This window comes from Leiobunum rupestre, chromosome 10 (assembly GCF_980474605.1).
Source record: "Leiobunum rupestre chromosome 10, qqLeiRupe1.1.hap1, whole genome shotgun sequence".
In the NCBI taxonomy this organism is placed as follows: Eukaryota; Metazoa; Arthropoda; class Arachnida; order Opiliones; family Sclerosomatidae; genus Leiobunum; species Leiobunum rupestre.
Genome location: NC_143393.1, coordinates 14740617 through 14756191, shown reverse-complemented (window position 1 = coordinate 14756191; position 15575 = coordinate 14740617). Strand labels below are relative to the sequence as shown.

At 49.6% G+C, this 15575-nt stretch overlaps 24 non-coding genes across 24 annotated transcripts; all 24 read left to right on the top strand.

The window, feature by feature from the left end:
• Positions 1–349: 349 nt before the first annotated feature.
• On the top strand, positions 350–421 carry TRNAP-CGG (transfer RNA proline (anticodon CGG)). The gene has a single exon. It is a non-coding gene; the product is annotated as a tRNA-Pro (tRNA).
• An 880-nt stretch (positions 422–1301) lies between these two features.
• On the top strand, positions 1302–1373 carry TRNAP-CGG (transfer RNA proline (anticodon CGG)). Its single transcript has one exon. It is a non-coding gene; the product is annotated as a tRNA-Pro (tRNA).
• A 246-nt stretch (positions 1374–1619) lies between these two features.
• On the top strand, positions 1620–1692 carry TRNAP-CGG (transfer RNA proline (anticodon CGG)). Its single transcript has one exon. It is a non-coding gene; the product is annotated as a tRNA-Pro (tRNA).
• Positions 1693–2397: 705 nt separating this feature from the next.
• TRNAP-CGG (transfer RNA proline (anticodon CGG)) lies at positions 2398–2469 on the top strand. The gene has a single exon. It is a non-coding gene; the product is annotated as a tRNA-Pro (tRNA).
• A 1006-nt stretch (positions 2470–3475) lies between these two features.
• Positions 3476–3547, top strand: TRNAP-CGG (transfer RNA proline (anticodon CGG)). Its single transcript has one exon. It is a non-coding gene; the product is annotated as a tRNA-Pro (tRNA).
• A 245-nt stretch (positions 3548–3792) lies between these two features.
• TRNAP-UGG (transfer RNA proline (anticodon UGG)) lies at positions 3793–3864 on the top strand. The gene has a single exon. It is a non-coding gene; the product is annotated as a tRNA-Pro (tRNA).
• A 246-nt stretch (positions 3865–4110) lies between these two features.
• Positions 4111–4182, top strand: TRNAP-UGG (transfer RNA proline (anticodon UGG)). Its single transcript has one exon. It is a non-coding gene; the product is annotated as a tRNA-Pro (tRNA).
• A 563-nt stretch (positions 4183–4745) lies between these two features.
• On the top strand, positions 4746–4817 carry TRNAP-CGG (transfer RNA proline (anticodon CGG)). Its single transcript has one exon. It is a non-coding gene; the product is annotated as a tRNA-Pro (tRNA).
• An 87-nt stretch (positions 4818–4904) lies between these two features.
• Positions 4905–4976, top strand: TRNAP-CGG (transfer RNA proline (anticodon CGG)). Its single transcript has one exon. It is a non-coding gene; the product is annotated as a tRNA-Pro (tRNA).
• A 559-nt stretch (positions 4977–5535) lies between these two features.
• Positions 5536–5607, top strand: TRNAP-CGG (transfer RNA proline (anticodon CGG)). Its single transcript has one exon. It is a non-coding gene; the product is annotated as a tRNA-Pro (tRNA).
• Positions 5608–5853: 246 nt separating this feature from the next.
• Positions 5854–5925, top strand: TRNAP-UGG (transfer RNA proline (anticodon UGG)). Its single transcript has one exon. It is a non-coding gene; the product is annotated as a tRNA-Pro (tRNA).
• Positions 5926–6484: 559 nt separating this feature from the next.
• TRNAP-CGG (transfer RNA proline (anticodon CGG)) lies at positions 6485–6556 on the top strand. The gene has a single exon. It is a non-coding gene; the product is annotated as a tRNA-Pro (tRNA).
• A 246-nt stretch (positions 6557–6802) lies between these two features.
• On the top strand, positions 6803–6874 carry TRNAP-UGG (transfer RNA proline (anticodon UGG)). Its single transcript has one exon. It is a non-coding gene; the product is annotated as a tRNA-Pro (tRNA).
• A 4035-nt stretch (positions 6875–10909) lies between these two features.
• On the top strand, positions 10910–10981 carry TRNAP-UGG (transfer RNA proline (anticodon UGG)). The gene has a single exon. It is a non-coding gene; the product is annotated as a tRNA-Pro (tRNA).
• Positions 10982–11545: 564 nt separating this feature from the next.
• TRNAP-UGG (transfer RNA proline (anticodon UGG)) lies at positions 11546–11617 on the top strand. Its single transcript has one exon. It is a non-coding gene; the product is annotated as a tRNA-Pro (tRNA).
• Positions 11618–11704: 87 nt separating this feature from the next.
• Positions 11705–11776, top strand: TRNAP-AGG (transfer RNA proline (anticodon AGG)). The gene has a single exon. It is a non-coding gene; the product is annotated as a tRNA-Pro (tRNA).
• An 87-nt stretch (positions 11777–11863) lies between these two features.
• TRNAP-AGG (transfer RNA proline (anticodon AGG)) lies at positions 11864–11935 on the top strand. Its single transcript has one exon. It is a non-coding gene; the product is annotated as a tRNA-Pro (tRNA).
• A 246-nt stretch (positions 11936–12181) lies between these two features.
• Positions 12182–12253, top strand: TRNAP-UGG (transfer RNA proline (anticodon UGG)). Its single transcript has one exon. It is a non-coding gene; the product is annotated as a tRNA-Pro (tRNA).
• An 87-nt stretch (positions 12254–12340) lies between these two features.
• Positions 12341–12412, top strand: TRNAP-UGG (transfer RNA proline (anticodon UGG)). Its single transcript has one exon. It is a non-coding gene; the product is annotated as a tRNA-Pro (tRNA).
• A 722-nt stretch (positions 12413–13134) lies between these two features.
• Positions 13135–13206, top strand: TRNAP-AGG (transfer RNA proline (anticodon AGG)). Its single transcript has one exon. It is a non-coding gene; the product is annotated as a tRNA-Pro (tRNA).
• A 723-nt stretch (positions 13207–13929) lies between these two features.
• On the top strand, positions 13930–14001 carry TRNAP-UGG (transfer RNA proline (anticodon UGG)). The gene has a single exon. It is a non-coding gene; the product is annotated as a tRNA-Pro (tRNA).
• Positions 14002–14088: 87 nt separating this feature from the next.
• Positions 14089–14160, top strand: TRNAP-CGG (transfer RNA proline (anticodon CGG)). Its single transcript has one exon. It is a non-coding gene; the product is annotated as a tRNA-Pro (tRNA).
• A 247-nt stretch (positions 14161–14407) lies between these two features.
• TRNAP-AGG (transfer RNA proline (anticodon AGG)) lies at positions 14408–14479 on the top strand. The gene has a single exon. It is a non-coding gene; the product is annotated as a tRNA-Pro (tRNA).
• Positions 14480–14725: 246 nt separating this feature from the next.
• Positions 14726–14797, top strand: TRNAP-UGG (transfer RNA proline (anticodon UGG)). Its single transcript has one exon. It is a non-coding gene; the product is annotated as a tRNA-Pro (tRNA).
• The last annotated feature ends 778 nt before the right edge of the window (positions 14798–15575 follow it).

The following is a 15575-nucleotide window of genomic DNA, read 5'->3' as shown; positions in this document are numbered from 1 at the left end:
CGATATTTACTTCTTGAGCAAACGATAACGTGGTGCGTTGGTCTAGGGGTATGATTCTCGCTTTGGGTGCGAGAAGTCCCGGGTACAAATCCAAGACGGACCCCGCGATGAGTGTTTTTGCCGACCAGTTTTATGGAGGAAAGTTCAACGGGTTAGGCACGATATTTACTTCTTGAGCAAACGATAACAGGGTGCGTTGGCCTAGGGGTATGATTCGCGCTTTGGGTGCGAGAAGTCCCGGGTTCAAATCCAAGACGGACCCCGCGAAGAATGTTTTTGCCGACCAGTTTTATGGAGGAGACTTAAACGGGTTAGGCACGATATTTACATCTTGACCACAATGGAACGTGGTCCGTTGGTCTAGGGGTATGATTCTTGCTTCGGGTGCGAGAGGTCCCGGGTTCAAATCCCGGACGGACCCCGCGATGAGTGTTTTTGCAGACCAGTTTTATGGAGGAGACTTCATCAGGTTAGGCACAATATTTATATCTTGACCTCTAAATAACGTGGTCCATTCGTCTAGGGGAATGATTCTCGCTACGGGTGCGAGAGGTCCCGGGTTCAAATCCCGGACGAACCCCGCGATGAATGTTTTTGCCGGCCATTTTTATGGAGAAGACTTCAACGGGTTAGGCACGATATTTACTTCTTGAGCAAAAGATAACGTGGTCCGTTGGTCTAGGGGTATGATTCTCGCTTTGGGTGCGAGAAGTCCCAGGTTCAAATCCAAGGCGGATCCCGTGATGAGTGTTTTTGCCGACCAGTTTTATGGAGGAAAGTTCAACGGGTTAGGCACGTTATTTACTTCTTGAGCAAACGATAACGTGGTGCGTTGGTCTAGGGGTATGATTCTCGCTTAGGGTGCGAGAAGTACCACGTTAAATCCCGGGCGGACCCCGCGATGAGTATTTCTGCCGACCAGATTTATGGAGGAAAGTTCAACGGGTTATGCACGGTATTTAGATCTTGACCACATACCAACGTGGTCCGTTGGCCTAGGGGTATGATTCTTGCTTCGGGTGCGAGAAGTCCCAGGTTCAAATCCAAGGCGGATCCCGTGATGAGTGTTTTTGCCGACCAGTTTTATGGAGGAAAGTTCAACGGGTTAGGCACGATATTTACTTCTTGAGCAAACGATAACGTGGTGCGTTGGTCTAGGGGTATGATTCTCGCTTAGGGTGCGAGAAGTAAAACGTTAAATCCCGGGCGGACCCCGCGATGAGTATTTCTGCCGACCAGATTTATGGAGGAAAGTTCAACGGGTTATGCACGGTATTTAGATCTTGACCACATACCAACGTGGTCCGTTGGTCTAGGGGTATGATTCTTGCTTCGGGTGCGAGAGGTCCCGGGTTCAAATCCCGGACGGACCCTGCGAAGAATATTTGTGCCAACCAGATTTATGGAAGAGACTTCAACGGGTTATGCACGATAATTAGATCGTCAGCACAAAACCACTTGGTCCGTTGGTCTAGGGGTATGATTCTCGCTTTGGGTGCGAGAAGTCCCGGGTTCAAATCCCGGGCGGACCCCGCGATGAGTGTTTTTGCCGACCAGTTTTATGGAGGAGACTTCAACGGGTTAGTCAAAATATTTTCATCTTAAGCACAACTGAACGTGGTTCGTTGGTCTAGGGGTTTGATTCTCGCTTCGGGTGCGAGAGGTCCCGGGTTCAAATCCCGGACGGAACCCTCTAAGAATGTGTTTGCCGACCAGTTTTATGGAGGTGACTTCAACGGGTTATGCACAATATTTACATCGACAGCGCAACAAAACGTGGTCCGTTAGTCCAGGGGTATGATTCTCGCTTTGGTTGCGAGAGGTTCCGGGTTTAAATCCCGGACGGACCCCGCGAAGAATGTTTTTGCCGACCATATTTATGGAGGAGACTTCAACGGGTTAGGCACGATATATAGATCGTCAGCACAAAACCACTTGGTCCGTTGGTCTAGGGGTATGATTCTCGCTTAGGGTGCGAGAGATCCCGGGTGGACCCCTCTAAGAATGTGTTTGCCGACCTGATTTACAGATGAGACTTCAACGGGTTAGTCAACATATTTACATCTTAAGCACAACTGAACGTGGTTCGTTAGTCTACTAGTATGATTTTCGCTTTGGGTGCGAGAGGTCCCGGGGTCAAATCCCGGAGGTCCCCGCGAAGAATGTTCTTGCCGACCAGATTTATGGAGGAGTATTCAACGGGTTAGGCACCATATTTACATCTTGAGCACAATTGTGGTACTTTGGTCTAGGGGTATGATTCTCGCTTCGGATGCTAGAGGTCCCGGGTTCAAATCACGGACGGACCCCGCGATTAATGTTTTTTGCCAACCAGATTTATGGAGGAGACTTGAACGGGTTTTGCACGATATTTACATCTTGAGCACATATAAACGTGGTCCGTTGGTCTAGGGGTATGATTCTTGCTTCGGGTGCAAGAGGTCCCGGGTTCAAATCCCGGACGGACCCCGCGAAGAATGTTTTTGCCAACCAGATTTATGGAGGAGACTTCAACGGGTTTTGCACGATATTTAAATCGTCAGCATTAAACACGTGGTCCATTCGTCTAGGGGTATGAATCTCGCGTAGGGTGCGAGACGTCCCGGGTTCAAATCCCGGACGGAACCCGCGAAGAGTATTAATGCCGACCATATTTATGGAGGAGACTTCAACGGGTTAGGCACGATATATAGATCGTCAGCAAAAAACCACTTGGTCCGTTGGTCTAGGGGTATGATTCTCGCTTAGGGTGCGAGAGATCCCGGGTGGACCCCTCTAAGAATGTGTTTGCCGACCTGATTTACAGATGAGACTTCAACGGGTTAGTCAACATATTTACATCTTAAGCACAACTGAACGTGGTTCGTTAGTCTACTAGTATGATTTTCGCTTTGGGTGCGAGAGGTCCCGGGGTCAAATCCCGGAGGTCCCCGCGAAGAATGTTTTTTCCGACCAGATTTATGGAGGAGTATTCAACGGGTTAGGCACCATATTTACATCTCGAGCACAAGTGTGGTACTTTGGTCTAGGGGTATGATTCTCGCTTCGGATGCTAGAGGTCCCGGGTTCAAATCACGGCCGGACCCCGCGATTAATGTTTTTTGCCAACCAGATTTATGGAGGAGACTTGAACGGGTTTTGCACGATATTTACATCTTGAGCACATATAAACGTGGTCCGTTGGTCTAGGGGTATGATTCTTGCTTAGGGTGCGAGAGATCCCGGGTGGACCCCGCGATGAGTGATTTTGCCGACCATATTTATAGATGAGACTTCAACGGGTTAGGCACCATATTTACATCTAGAGCACAAGTGTGGTACTTTGGTCTAGGGTTATGATTCTCGCTTTGGGTGCGAGAGGTCCCGGGTTAAAATCCCGGACGGACCCCGCTAAGAATAGTTTTGCCGACCAGTTTTATGGAGGAGACTTCAACGGGTTATGCACGATATTTACATCGTCAACGCAAAAACCCGTGGTCCCTTGGTCTAGGGGTATGATTCTCGCTTCGGGTGCGAGAGGTTCCGGGTTCAAATCCCGGACGGACCCCGCAAAGAATCTTTTTGCCGACCATATTTATGGAGGAGACTTCAACGGGTTAGGCACGATATTTACATCTTGAGCAGACGATAACGTGGTCCGTTGGTCTAAAGGTATATTCTCGCTTAAGGTACCAGAGGTCCTGTGTTCAAATTCTAAACGGACATCACGAAGAATGTTTTTGCCGACCAGATTTATGGATGAGACTTCAACGGGTTATGCACGATAATTAGATCGTCAGCACAAAACTACTTGGTCCGTTGGTCTAGGGGTATGATTCTCGCTTTGGGTGCGAGAGGTCCCGGGTTCAAATCCCGGACGGACCCCTCGATGAATGTTTTTGCCGACCAGTTTTATGGAGGAGACTTCAACGGGTTAGGCACGATATTTACATCTTGACCACTATGTAACGTGGCCCGTTGGTCTAGGGGTATGATTCTCACTTAGGGTGCGAGAGGTCCCGGTTTCAAATCCCGGACGGACCCCGCGAAGAATGTTTTTGCCAACCAGATTTATGGAGGAGACTTCAACGGGTTAGGCACGATATATAGATCGTCAGCACAAAACCACTTGGTCCGTTGGTCTAGGGGTATGATTCTCGCTTTGGGTGCGAGAGGTCCCGGGTTCAAATCCCGGACGGACCCCGCGATTAATGTTTTTGCCGACCAGATTTATGGATGAGACTTCAACGGGTTTTGCACGATATTGAGATCGTCAGCACATTATCACTTGGTCCGTTGGTCTAGGGATATGGTTCTCGCTTAGTGTGTGAGAGGTCCCGGGTTCAATTCCCGGGCGGACCCCGCGGTGAGTGTTTTTGCCGACCAGTTTTATGGATGAGACTTCAACGGGTTAGTCAAAATATTTACATCTTAAGCACAACTGAACGTGGTTCGTTGGTCTAGGAGTATGATTTTCGCTTTGGGTGCGAGAGTTCCCGGGTTCAAATCCCGGGTGGACCCCGCGAAGAGTATTTCTGCCGACCAGTTTTATGGAGGAAAGTTCAACGGGTTAGGTATGATTTTTTCATCTTGAGCATGAAATAACGTGTTCCTTTGGTCTAGGGGTATGGTTCTCGCTTCGGGTGCGAGAGGTCCCGGGTTCAAATCCCGGACGGACCCCGCGAAGAATGTTTTGCCGGCCAGTTTTATGGAGGAGACTTCAACGGGTTAGGCACGATATTTACATCTTGACCCCCTAGTAACGTGGTCCGTTGGTCTAGGGGTATGATTCTTGCTTCGGGTGCGAGAGGTCCCGGGTTCAAATCCCGGGCGGACCCCGTGATGAGTGTTTTTGCCGACCAGTTTTATGGAGGAGACTTCAACGGGTTAGTCAACATATTTACATCTTAAGCACAACTTAACGTGGTTCGTTGGTCTAGGGGTATGATTCTTGCTTCGGGTGCAAGAGGTCCCGGGTTCAAATCCCGGACGGACCCCGCGAAGAATGTTTTTGCCGACCAGATTTGTGGAGGAGACTTCAACGGGTTAGGCACGATATTTACTTCTTGAGCAAAAGATAACGTGGTCCGTTGTTCTAGGGGTATGATTCTCGCTTCGGGTGCGAGAAGTCCCAGGTTCAAATCCCGGACGGACCCCGCGATGAGTGTTTTTGCCGACCAGATTTATGGAGGAAACTTCAACGGGTTAGGCACCATATTTACATCTTGAGCACAAGTGTGGTACTTTGGTCTAGGGGTATGATTCTCGCTTAGGGTGCGAGAAGTACCACGTTAAATCCCGGGCGGACACCGCGATGAGTATTTCTGCCGACCAGATTTATGGAGGAAAGTTCAACGGGTTATGCACGGTACTTAGATCTTGACCACATACCAACGTGGTCCGTCGGCCTAGCGGTATGATTCTTGCTTCGGGTGCGAGAGGTCCCGGGTTGAAATCCCGGACGGACCCCGCGAAGAATGTTTTTGCCGACCAATTTTATGGAGGAGACTTCAACGGGTTATGCACGATATTTAGATTTTGAGCACTTAACAGCGTGATTCGTTGGTCTAGGGGTATGATTCTTGCTTCGGGTGCTAGAGGTCCCGGGTTCAAATCCCGGACGGACCCTGCGAAGAATATTTATGCCAACCAGATTTATGGAAGACACTTCAACGGGTTAAGCACGATAATTAGATCGTCAGCCCAAAACCACTTGGTCCGTTGGTCTAGGGGTATGATTCTCGCTTTGGGTGCGAGAGGTCCCGGGTTCAAATCCAAGACGGACCCTGCGATGAGTGTTTTTGCCGACCAGTTTTATGGAGGAGACTTCAACGGGTTAGGCACGATATTTACTTCTTGAGCAAAAGATAACGTGGTCCGTTGGTCTAGGGGTATGATTCTCGCTTTGGGTGCGAGAGGTCCCGGGTTCAAATCCCGGACGGACCCCGCGAAGAATGTTTTTGCCGACCAGATTTGTGGAGGAGACTTCAACGGGTTAGGCACGATATTTACTTCTTGAGCAAAAGATAACGTGGTCCGTTGTTCTAGGGGTATGATTCTCGCTTCGGGTGCGAGAAGTCCCAGGTTCAAATCCCGGACGGACCCCGCGATGAGTGTTTTTGCCGACCAGATTTATGGAGGAAACTTCAACGGGTTAGGCACCATATTTACATCTTGAGCACAAGTGTGGTACTTTGGTCTAGGGGTATGATTCTCGCTTAGGGTGCGAGAAGTACCACGTTAAATCCCGGGCGGACACCGCGATGAGTATTTCTGCCGACCAGATTTATGGAGGAAAGTTCAACGGGTTATGCACGGTACTTAGATCTTGACCACATACCAACGTGGTCCGTCGGCCTAGCGGTATGATTCTTGCTTCGGGTGCGAGAGGTCCCGGGTTGAAATCCCGGACGGACCCCGCGAAGAATGTTTTTGCCGACCAATTTTATGGAGGAGACTTCAACGGGTTATGCACGATATTTAGATTTTGAGCACTTAACAGCGTGATTCGTTGGTCTAGGGGTATGATTCTTGCTTCGGGTGCTAGAGGTCCCGGGTTCAAATCCCGGACGGACCCTGCGAAGAATATTTATGCCAACCAGATTTATGGAAGACACTTCAACGGGTTAAGCACGATAATTAGATCGTCAGCCCAAAACCACTTGGTCCGTTGGTCTAGGGGTATGATTCTCGCTTTGGGTGCGAGAGGTCCCGGGTTCAAATCCAAGACGGACCCTGCGATGAGTGTTTTTGCCGACCAGTTTTATGGAGGAGACTTCAACGGGTTAGGCACGATATTTACTTCTTGAGCAAAAGATAACGTGGTCCGTTGGTCTAGGGGTATGATTCTCGCTTTGGGTGCGAGAGGTCCCGGGTTCAAATCCCGGACGGACCCCGCGATTAATGTTTTTGCCGACCAGATTTATGGATGAGACTTCAACGGGTTTTGCACGATATTGAGATCGTCAGCACATTATCACTTGGTCCGTTGGTCTAGGGATATGGTTCTCGCTTAGTGTGTGAGAGGTCCCGGGTTCAATTCCCGGGCGGACCCCGCGATGAGTGTTTTTGCCGACCAGTTTTATGGAGGAGACTTCAACGGGTTAGTCAAAATATTTACATCTTAAGCACAACTGAACGTGGTTCGTTGGTCTAGGAGTATGATTTTCGGTTTTGGGTGCGAGAGGTCCCGGGTTCAAATCCCGGGTGGACCCCGCGAAGAGTATTTCTGCCGACCAGTTTTATGGAGGAAAGTTCAACGGGTTAGGTATGATTTTTTCATCTTGAGCATGAAATAACGTGTTCCTTTGGTCTAGGGGTATGGTTCTCGCTTCGGGTGCGAGAGGTCCCGGGTTCAAATCCCGGACGGACCCCGCGAAGAATGTTTTGCCGGCCAGTTTTATGGAGGAGACTTCAACGGGTTAGGCACGATATTTACATCTTGACCCCCTAGTAACGTGGTCCGTTGGTCATGGGGTATGATTCTTGCTTCGGGTGCGAGAGGTCCCGGGTTCAAATCTCGGGCGGACCCCGTGATGAGTGTTTTTGCCGACCAGTTTTATGGAGGAGACTTCAACGGGTTAGTCAACATATTTACATCTTAAGCACAACTAAACGTGGTTCGTTGGTCTAGGAGTATGATTTTCGCCTTGGGTGCAATAGGTCCCGGGTTCAAATCCCGGACGGACCCCGCGAAGAATGTTTTTGCCGACCAGATTTGTGGAGGAGACTTCAACGGGTTAGGCACGATATTTACTTCTTGAGCAAAAGATAACGTGGTCCGTTGTTCTAGGGGTATGATTCTCGCTTCAGGTGCGAGAAGTCCGAGGTTCAAATCCCGGACGGACCCCGCGATGAGTGTTTTTGCCGACCAGATTTATGGAGGAAACTTCAACGGGTTAGGCACCATATTTACATCTTGAGCACAAGTGTGGTACTTTGGTCTAGGGGTATGATTCTCGCTTAGGGTGCGAGAAGTACCACGTTAAATCCCGGGCGGACCCCGCGATGAGTATTTCTGCCGACCAGATTTATGGAGGAAAGTTCAACGGGTTATGCACGGTACTTAGATCTTGACCACATACCAACGTGGTCCGTTGGCCTAGCGGTATGATTCTTGCTTCGGGTGCGAGAGGTCCCGGCTTCAAATCCCGGACGGACCCCGCGAAGAATGTTTTTGCCGACCAATTTTATGGAGGAGACTTCAACGGGTTATGCACGATATTTAGATCTTGAGCACTTAACAGCGTGATTCGTTGGTCTAGGGGTATGATTCTTGCTTCGGGTGCGAGAGGTCCCGGGTTCAAATCCCGGACGGACCCTGCGAAGAATATTTATGCCAACCAGATTTATGGAAGACACTTCAACGGGTTATTCACGATAATTAGTTCGTCAGCACAAAACCACTTGGTCCGTTGGTCTAGGGGTATGATTCTCGCTTTGGGTGCGAGAGGTCCCGGGTTCAAATCCAAGACGGACCCTGCGATGAGTGTTTTTGCCGACCAGTTTTATGGAGGAGACTTCAACGGGTTAGTCAACATATTTACATCTTAAGCACAACTGAACGTGGTTCGTTGGTCTAGGAGTATGATTTTCGCTTTGGGTGCAAGAGGTCCCGGGTTCAAATCCCGGACGGACCCCGCGAAGAATGTTTTTGCCGACCAGATTTGTGGAGGAGACTTCAACGGGTTAGGCACGATATTTACTTCTTGAGCAAAAGATAACGTGGTCCGTTGTTCTAGGGGTATGATTCTCGCTTCAGGTGCGAGAAGTCCGAGGTTCAAATCCCGGACGGACCCCGCGATGAGTGTTTTTGCCGACCAGATTTATGGAGGAAACTTCAACGGGTTAGGAACCATATTTACATCTTGAGCACAAGTGTGGTACTTTGGTCTAGGGGTATGATTCTCGCTTAGGGTGCGAGAAGTACTACGTTAAATCCCGGGCGGACCCCGCGATGAGTATTTCTGCCGACAAGATTTATGGAGGAAAGTTCAACGGGTTATGCACGGTACTTAGATCTTGACCACATACCAACGTGGTCCGTCGGCCTAGCGGTATGATTCTTGCTTCGGGTGCGAGAGGTCCCGGGTTCAAATCCCGGACGGACCCCGCGAAGAATGTTTTTGCCAACCAATTTTATGGAGGAGACTTCAACGGGTTATGCACGATATTTAGATCTTGAGCACTTAACAGCGTGATTCGTTGGTCTAGGGGTATGATTCTTGCTTCGGGTGCGAGAGGTCCCGGGTTCAAATCCAAGACGGACCCTGCGATGAGTGTTTTTGCCGACCAGTTTTATGGAGGAGACTTCAACGGGTTAGGCACGATATTTACTTCTTGAGCAAAAGCTAACGTGGTACGTTGGTGTAGGGATATGGTTCTCGCTTCGGGTGCGAGAGGTCCCGGGTTCAAATCCCGGAGGGACCCCGCGAAGAATGTTTTTGCCGGCCAGTTTTATGGAGGAGACTTCAACGGGTTTTGCACGATATTTACATCGTCAGCATTAAACACGTGGTCCATTCGTCTAGGGGTATGATTCTCGCGTAGGGTGCGAGACGTCCCGGGTTCAAATCCCGGACGGAACCCGCGAAGAGTATTAATGCCGACCAGATTTATGGAGGAGACTTCAACGGGTTAGGCACGATATATAGATCGTCAGCACTAAACCACTTGGTCCGTTGGTCTAGGGGTATGATTCTCGCTTAGGGTGCGAGAGATCCCGGGTGGACCCCTCTAAGAATGTGTTTGCCGACCTGATTTACAGATGAGACTTCAACGGGTTAGTCAACATATTTACATCTTAAGCACAACTGAACGTGGTTCGTTAGTCTACTAGTATGATTTTCGCTTTGGGTGCGAGAGGTCCCGGGGTCAAATCCCGGAGGTCCCCGCGAAGAATGTTTTTGCCGACCAGATTTATGGAGGAGTATTCAACGGATTAGGCACCATATTTACATCTTGAGCACAAGTGTGGTACTTTGGTCTAGGGGTATGATTCTCGCTTCGGATGCTAGAGGTCCCGGGTTCATATCACGGACGGACCCCGCGATTAATGTTTTTTGCCAACCAGATTTATGGAAGAGACTTGAACGGGTTTTGCACGATATTTACATCTTGAGCACATATAAACGTGGTCCGTTGGTCTAGGGGTATGATTCTTGCTTAGGGTGCGAGAGATCCCGGGTTCAAAATCCCAGACGGATCCCCGAATGAATGTTTTTGCCGACCGGTTTTATGGAGGAGACTTCAACGGGTTAGGCACGATATTTATATCTTGAGCACTAGATAGCGTGGGCTGTTATTCAAGCGGTGTGATACTCGCTTTAGGTGCGAGAGGTCCCAGGTTCAAATCCAAGACTGACCCCGCGAAGAGTGTTTTTGCCGACCTGTTTTATGGAAGAGACTTCAACGGGTTAGGCACCATATTTACATCTTGAGCACATGGGAACGTGGTCCGTTGGACTAGGGGTATGATTCTCGCTTTGGGTGCAAGAGGTCCCGGGTTCAAATCCCGGACGGACCCCGCGAAGAATATTTATGCCAACCAGATTTATGGAAGAGACTTCAACGGGTTAGGCACCATATTTACATCTTGAGCACATGGGAACGTGGTCCATTGGTCTAGGGGTATGATTCTCGCTTTGGGTGCGAGAGGTCCCGGGGTCAAATCCCGGACGGACACCACGAAGAGTATTTCTGCCGACCAGATTTATGGAGGAGACTTCAACGGGTTATGCACGATATTTACATCGTCAGAGCAAGATCGCGTGGTCCGTTGGTCTAGGGGTGTGATTCTCGCTTCGGGTGCGAGAGGTTCCGGGTTTAAATCCCGGACGGATCTCGCGAAGAGTATTTCTGCAGACCAGATTTATGGAAGAGACTTCAACGGGTTAGGCACCATATTTACATCTTGACAACAATGTAACGTGGTCCGTTGGTCTAGGGGTATGATTCTCGCTTTGGGTGCGAGAGGTCCCGGGTTCAAATCCCGGACGGACCCCGCGATGAATGTTTTTGCCGACCAGTTTTATGGAGGAGACTTCAGGGGCTTACGCACGATATTTACATCTTGAGCACTAGATAGCGTGGGCTGTTATTCAAGCGGTGTGATACTCGCTTTAGGTGCGAGAGGTCCCAGGTTCAAATCCAAGACTGACCCCGCGAAGAGTGTTTTTTCCGACCAGTTTTATGGAAGAGACTTCAACGGGTTAGGCACCATATTTACATCTTGAGCACATGGGAACGTGGTCCGTTGGACTAGGGGTATGATTCTCGCTTTGGGTGCAAGAGGTCCCGGGTTCAAATCCCGGACGGACCCCGCGAAGAATATTTATGCCAACCAGATTTATGGAAGAGACTTCAACGGGTTAGGCACCATATTTACATCTTGAGCACATGGGAACGTGGTCCGTTGGTCTAGGGGTATGATTCTCGCTTTGGGTGCGAGAGGTCCCGGGGTCAAATCCCGGACGGACCCAGCGAAGAATGTTTGTGCCAACCAGATTTGTGGAGGAGACTTCAACGGGTTAGGCACCATATTTACATCTTGACCACAATGTAACGTGGTCCGTTGGTCTAGGGGTATGATTCTCGCTTTGGGTGCGAGAGGTCCCGGGTTCAAATCCCGGACGGACCCCGCGATGAATGTTTTTGCCGACCAGTTTTATGGAGGAGACTTCAACGGGTTAGGCACGATATTTACATCTTGACCACTATGTAACGTGGTCCGTTGGTCTAGGGGTATGATTCTCGCTTAGGGTGCGAGAGGTCCCGGTTTCAAATCCCGGACGGACCCCGCGAAGAATGTTTTTGCCAACCAGATTTATGGAGGAGACTTCAACGGGTTTTGCACGATATTTACATCTTGAGCACATATCAACGTGGTCCGTTGGTCTAGGGGTATGATTCTCGCTTAGGATGCGAGAGGTCCCGGGTTCAAATCCCGGACGGACCCCGCGAAGAATATTTATGCCAACCAGATTTATGGAAGAGTGTTCAACGGGTTAGGCACCATATTTACATCTTGAGCACATGGGAACGTGGTTCGTTGGTCTAGGGGTATGTTTCTCGCTTTGGGTGCGAGAGGTCCCGGGTTCAAATCCCGGACGGACCCTGCGAAGAACATTTATGCCAACCAGATTTATGGAAGAGACTTTAACGGGTTATGCACGATAATTAGATCGTCAGCACAAAAGCACTTGGTCCGTTGGTCTAGGGGTATGATTCTCGCTTTGGGTGCGAGAGGTCCCGGGTTCAAATCCCGGACGGACCCAGCGAAGAATATTTATGAAAACCAGATTTATGGAGGAGACTTCAACGGGTTAGGCACCATATTTACATCTTGACCCCAATGTAACGTGGTCCGTTGGTCTAGGGGTATGATTCTCGCTTTGGGTGCGAGAGGTCCCGGGTTCAAATCCCGGACGGACCCCGCGATGAATGTTTTTGCCGACCAGTTTTATGGAGGAGACTTCAACGGGTTATGCACGATATTTAGATCTTGAGCACTTAACAGCGTGATTCGTTGGTCTAGGGGTATGATTCTTGCTTCGGGTGCGAGAGGTCCCGGGTTCAAATCCCGGACGGACCCTGCGAAGAATATTTATGCCAACCAGATTTATGGAAGAGACTTCAACGGGTTATGCACGATATTTACATCGTCAACGCAAAACCACGTGGTCCCTTGGTCTAGGGGTGTGATTCTCGCTTCGGGTGCGAGAGGTTCCGGGTTCAAATCCCGGACGGACTCTGCGAAGAATCTTTTTGCCGACCATATTTATGGAGGAGACTTCAACGGGTTAGGCACGATATTTACATCTTGAGCAGAAGATAACGTGGTCCGTTGGTCTAGGGGTATATTATCGCTTAAGGTATGAGAGGTCCTGTGTTCAAATTCTAAACGGACATCACGAAGAATGTTTTTGCCGACCAGATTTATGGATGAGACTTCAACGGGTTATGCACGACAATTAGATCGTCAGCACAAAACCACTTGGTCCGTTGGTCTTGGGGTATGCTTCTCGCTTTGGGTGCGAGAGGTCCCGGGTTCAAATCCCGGACTGACCCCGCGATGAATGTTTTTGCCGACCAGTTTTATGGAGGAGACTTCAACGGGTTAGGCACGATATTTACATCTTGACCACTATGTAACGTGGTCCGTTGGTCTAGGGGTATGATTCTCGCTTAGGGTGCGAGAGGTCCCGGGTTCAAATCCCGGACGGACCCCGCGAAGAATATTTATGCCAACCAGATTTATGGAAGAGACTTCAACGGGTTAGGCCACATATTTACATCTTGAGCACATGGGAACGTGGTCCGTTGGTCTAGGGGTATGTTTCTCGCTTTGGGTGCGAGTGGTCCCGGGTTCAAGTCCCGGACGGACCCCGCGAATAATGTTTTTGCCGGCCAGTTTTATGGAGGAGACTTCAACGGGTTAGGCACGATATTTACATCTTGACCCCCGAGTAACGTGGTCCGTTGTTCTAGGGGTATGATTCTTGCTTCGGGTGCGAGAGGTCCCGGGTTCAAATCCCGGGCGGACCCCGCGATGAGTGTTTTTGCCGACCAGTTTTATGGAGGAGACTTCAACGGGTTAGTCAACATATTTACATCTTAAGCACAACTGAACGTGGTTCGTTGGTCTAGGAGTATGATTTTCGCTTTGGGTGCAAGACTTCCCGGGTTCAAATCCCGGACGGACCCCGCGAAGAATGTTTTTGCCAACCAGATTTATGGAGGAGACTTCAACGGGTTTTGCACGATATTTACATCGACAGCGCAACAAATCGTGGTCCGTTAGTCCAGGGGTATGATTCTCGCTTTGGTTGCGAGACGTTCCGGGTTCAAATCCCGGACGGACCCCGCGAAGAATGTTTTTGCCGACCATATTTATGGAGGAGACTTCAACGGGTTAGGCACGATATATAGATCGTCAGCACAAAACCACTTGGTCCGTTGGTCTAGGGGTATGATTCTCGCTTTGGGTGCGAGAGGTCCCGGGTTCAAATCCCGGACGGACCCCTCGATGAACGTTTTTGCCGACCAGTTTTATGGAGGAGACTTCAACGGGTTAGGCACGATATTTACATCTTGAGCACATGGGAACGTGGTCCGTTGGTGTAGTGGTATGTTTCTCGCTTCGGGTGCGAGAGGTCCCGGGTTCAAATCCCGGACGGACCCCTCTAAGAATGTGTTTGCCGACCAGTTTTATGGAGGTGACTTCAACGGGTTATGCACAATATTTACATCGACAGCGCAACAAAACGTGGTCCGTTAGTCGAGGGGTATGATTCTCGCTTTGGTTGCGAGAGGTTCCTGGTTTCAAATCCCGGACGGACCCCGCGAAGAATGTTTTTGCCAACCAGATTTATGGAGGAGACTTCAACGGGTTTTGCACGATATTTACATCTTGAGCACGTATCAACGTGGTCCGTTGGTCTAGGGGTATGATTCTCGCTTAGGGTGCGAGAGGTCCCGGGTTCAAATCCCGGACGGACCCCGCGAAGAATATTTATGCCAACCAGATTTATGGAAGAGACTTCAACGGGTTAGGCACCATATTTACATCTTGAGCACATGGGAACGTGGTCCGTTGGTCTAGGGGTATGTTTCTCGCTTTGAGTGCGAGAGGTCCCGGGTTCAAATCCCGGAGGGACCCTGTGAAGAATATTTATGCCAACCAGATTTATGGAAGAGACTTCAACGGGTTATGCACGATAATTAGATCGTCAGCACAAAAGCACTTGGTCCGTTGGTCTAGGGGTATGATTCTCGCTTTGGGTGCGAGAGGTCCCGGGTTCAAATCCCGGACGGACCCTGCGAAGAATATTTATGCCAACCAGATTTATGGAAGAGACTTCAACGGGTTATGCACGATAATTAGATCGTCAGCACAAAAGCACTTGGTCCGTTGGTCTAGGGGTATGATTCTCGCTTTGAGTGCGAGAGGTCCCGGGTTCAAATTCCGGACGGACCCCGCGATGAATGTTTTTGCCGACCAGTTTTATGGAGGAGACTTCAACGGGTTATGCACGATATTTAGATCTTGAGCACTTAACAGCGTGATTCGTTGGTCTAGGGGTATGATTCTTGCTTCGGGTGCGAGAGGTCCCGGGTTCAAATCCCGGACGGACCCTGCGAAGAATATTTATGCCAACCAGATTTATGGAAGAGACTTCAACGGGTTATGCACGATATTTACATCGTCAACGCAAAACCACGTGGTCCCTTGGTCTAGGGGTGTGATTCTCACTTCGGGTGCGAGAGGTTCCGGGTTCAAATCCCGGACGGACCTCGCGAAGAATCTTTTTGCCGACCATATTTATGGAGGAGACTTCAACGGGTTAGGCACGATATTTACATCTTGAGCAGAAGATAACGTGGTCCGTTGGTCTAGGGGTATATTATCGCTTAAGGTATGAGAAGTCCTGTGTTCAAATTCTAAACGGACATCACGAAGAATGTTTTTGCCGACCAGATTTATGGATGAGACTTCAACGGGTTATGCACGACAATTAGATCGTCAGCACAAAACCACTTGGTCCGTTGGTCTTGGGGTATGATTCTCGCTTTGGGTGCGAGAGGTCCCGGGATCA